Genomic DNA, 3,504 nt, shown 5'->3' with positions numbered 1-3,504 from the left:
AGAGTGGAAGAGAGGAAGAGATGAGGGAGAGAGAGGAGGAAAGGACGAGAGGAGGAAAGGAAGAGAGGTGGACGTGACGAGGAAGAGATGAGGAAGAGTGAAGAGAGGGAGAGAGGATGAAAGGACAAGAGGAGAAAGAGTGGAGGAGAGGAGGAAGAGAAGGGGGGAGGAAGAGAGGTAAAGGAGAAGAGGAAAGGAACAGAGGAGAAAGTGTAGAGGAGAGAAAGAAGAGGAGGAAAAGAGGAGAGGAGGAAGAGTGGAGGCATGGAAGAAGAGTGGAGGAGGGGAGGAAGAGTGTAGGGAGGAAGAGAGATGGAGGAGAGGAAGAGTGGAGAAGAGGAGGAAAGGAAGAGATGAGGAAGATAGGAGAATAGGAGGTGAAGAGTGGAGGGAGGAAGAGATATGGAGGAGAGGAGGAAGAGTTGAGGAGTGGAAGACTGGAGAAGATGAGGAAATGAAGACTGGAGGAGAGGAGAAGGAGGATAAGGGAAAAAATTTGTAATAAAAAAAATATAGGAAATTTTCTGCTATGATATTACTTTTAGTAGTAATTGACTGTTAAAGAAAAGTTTCTCATAATATGCATTGCAAAAATAATGCCTTAGAGAACACAAAATAGATCAATAAAAAAACATTAATACATTTACCTTGCTCTATAAAATACATAAACATAGCAAGTATCTTCCGTCATCAATCTTTACAAAGTTTGTTGCTAAAATGTTAAAAGCACATCAGCTGGCATGGAAAACCTGCATTATTAGACAATTCTAGAAAACTACAAATTTTTCAAATAATGAAAAAGTATGATTAATCTACAAAGAAATATTACAAACCTAGAGTTAATGAAGGAAAACGTTTGAAGTTCCACATTATCAAGACAATATAATGTAAAATAAAATAGAAAGTTCCTGAAAACAATCTAATAAGAGATATAATGCTTTTAAGATAATATACCTGCTAATTCTTTGGGCAGAATACCCCAGTTAACTTGTCATAATATATTTATCAAAAGTTGTTAGCGTAAAGTGTGCAACTACCCTTCATCACCAAAGAATATATGTTATCAGATAAAAAAATAATAGTACGGAATTAATCATGTAATCTACCATCAAACTATTTACCTTTATCGCTAAATTAGGATTATAATTTCAAATAGAAAACGACAATATAAGTACCTAAATCAACTGTTCTTCATCCCTTCATCTTGGCATCAAAATGATGTGTAAAAGATGAGCTAGAAGTACTCACTGCTGAAAAATTCTGAAAAAGAATTTAACAAAAATGATGAAAGGATTAGAACACTTGTAATCACTAGTTACCCGACAAATTATCTCTAACATGTTTCACATATGAATTTAACTTTAGAAAATGGAATTAGTTTTTAACTGTATTGCTTTTTTGCATGACTACCTAACGTAAACAAAGTTCACTGGGCTTAACGAGGCTCTTCAAAAAAAAAAGTAGCAAATCATCTTTTAAAAATTAAAGAGTCTCGTATAGTTTCAACCAGAGGAAGCAAACGACAAATACACTTGCAATTGACACACTTGTGCATGCAGAATATTTGGAGTTAAAAGACCATAAGCCCCCATCGTGTTCCAACCAAGAGGAAAATTCCAAGGTGTCTTACGAGGAACCCTATATAAATTCTCAAGCATATAGAATTATCCCATCAGATGAGGTCATGCACAATTATTAAAACTAGGTGTTTATTTGAGCAGTTGGTTTGATATGATGTACACTAATCAAGGTATGCGGACTTTGCAAAAGCAGACCCAAACCTGTCAACCAATGATTATATTCATTCAAATTTCTATTCACATATCTCAAGCACACCCAACTATTCAATAACGTCAACTACATTTGAAAAAGTAACAGATTGATTTCCAAGACCTATATAAAATAAAAGTGTTACAGTGGCTGAAAAGAGCAGCAACTATCCAAATGGAAGTTAGATATCATTAACAAAGAAAGCGTGATCAAAACCTTTGTTTGAAGGAAACAGGAAGATTTGGCTTCAAAACATCTAATAGAAAAGCCGTTGCCTCACGGATCAGGTTCTTCTGTTAAAACCACAAAGAATTGAGAGCAAAAATGAAAATCAATTTACCCCTATGAAGCCTGTCAGTATTAAAAAAATTAAAGCAATAACAATGGAAAATCACACGTCCTTATTATTACATTAATATACCAACTCAAAATTCAATAGAGACGACAAACATGAAGAAAGAGATCTGTTATGGTATTGAAATCAACTCGACAACCTCCCTCCATTCCAAAAGTAAGTATTAGCTCCATGGTTCCAGAAAGGAAAGGTCCGTGATGAGTAAATATTAAGTTGATTAAACATGGTTCCAAGATTTTGTTTTTAAAGGCAAAATATGGTTCAAGATTTTCTCCTTATACAAAAAATAATACCTTCATACTACAACACAGTTATTCAGAAAAAGGTAAATGGAAAACATATGAAAGGAGAAGTTTTGGCTCCAACAGAATTTCTTATTTGCTCAAGTTTCAACTCGTTTGTTTTCACAGATAAGATCAGTTTAGATTAAAGTTTAAAGTTAAATAAAATATTCTTAAAATATATTTTTTAAATATTATTTTTATTTTGGGATTTGAAAAAATTGAATTATTTATTTTATTTTATGTAGAAATTTGATAAAGTTGTAATAATTAGATGAGATTAAATGAAATGAGTTGAAAAAAATTATAAACGAAGAAGTACTAAAACAACAAAACATACAAAATCGTTTGGATTTGAAGATGAGTTGAGATGAGTTGTGAATAGTAGTGAGATGAGTTGTGAATAATAAGGAAATTTGTGAGTTAAAATTGATGAATAATAGTGAATAGTAATGAAATGAGTTGAGATGAGTTGAGATGAATTGTGAATCCAAACCGGGCATCGATTTGAATGAAGGATTGTCTGTAGAAGGAATAGTTAATCTGGATTGTACCCAGCCTAAAGGAATAAAGAAACAATGACATGATCAGACCATGAAATAAGTATACAAAAATAAATGATAAATAATATAATAATAATAGTAATGCAATCAATCACAATAGTAACAATGATTAAAAGAAAAAGATATCTTCACCTGTTTTGAATATATCAAAATTTTATCAAATCCCCTCTGTTCAGCAAAAGCAGCAACGACTTTTGAAGTTGCTCTGGCTTTAATGTATATTTTCAATGCGAGATCATTATCCAGTCTACAATGGAACATAATAGTATGAACACAACAAAAATAAATAAAAAATTTCAAATATGGCAGCATTGGGATAAAGTAAATGAGTAACTCAAAAAATTCGTTTCAGAAGTGTCTTTCATATATTTGAATCTCAAATTGCACATCAAACCTTCACGAGATCCCGTAGCTCCTCTCTGCATTCCAGCTTATCCTCTGCCAACCAATTCTCCAAAAGATTCTTTTTATTTTGGTTCACAACAAGGCGTGATAATTCCAACGACTCAAAAGAATTGAGCTTTCCTTTTGTCAA

At 33.0% G+C, this 3,504-nt stretch overlaps 1 long non-coding RNA gene across 1 annotated transcript; it reads right to left on the bottom strand.

Annotated features, from left to right (window-relative positions):
- Positions 1-1,140: 1,140 nt before the first annotated feature.
- LOC118348141 lies at positions 1,141-2,967 on the bottom strand. The gene is made up of 3 exons (XR_004801303.1): positions 2,903-2,967; positions 1,987-2,063; positions 1,141-1,260 (listed from the first exon to the last, which is right to left on the bottom strand). It is a non-coding gene; the product is annotated as an uncharacterized LOC118348141 (long non-coding RNA).
- Between the last annotated feature and the right edge of the window lie 537 nt (positions 2,968-3,504).

Source organism: Juglans regia, chromosome 1 (assembly GCF_001411555.2).
Source record: "Juglans regia cultivar Chandler chromosome 1, Walnut 2.0, whole genome shotgun sequence".
NCBI lineage: Eukaryota > Viridiplantae > Streptophyta > Magnoliopsida > Fagales > Juglandaceae > Juglans > Juglans regia.
The sequence above is the reverse complement of the archived record's forward strand: the minus strand, read 5'-3'. Positions and strand labels throughout refer to the sequence as shown.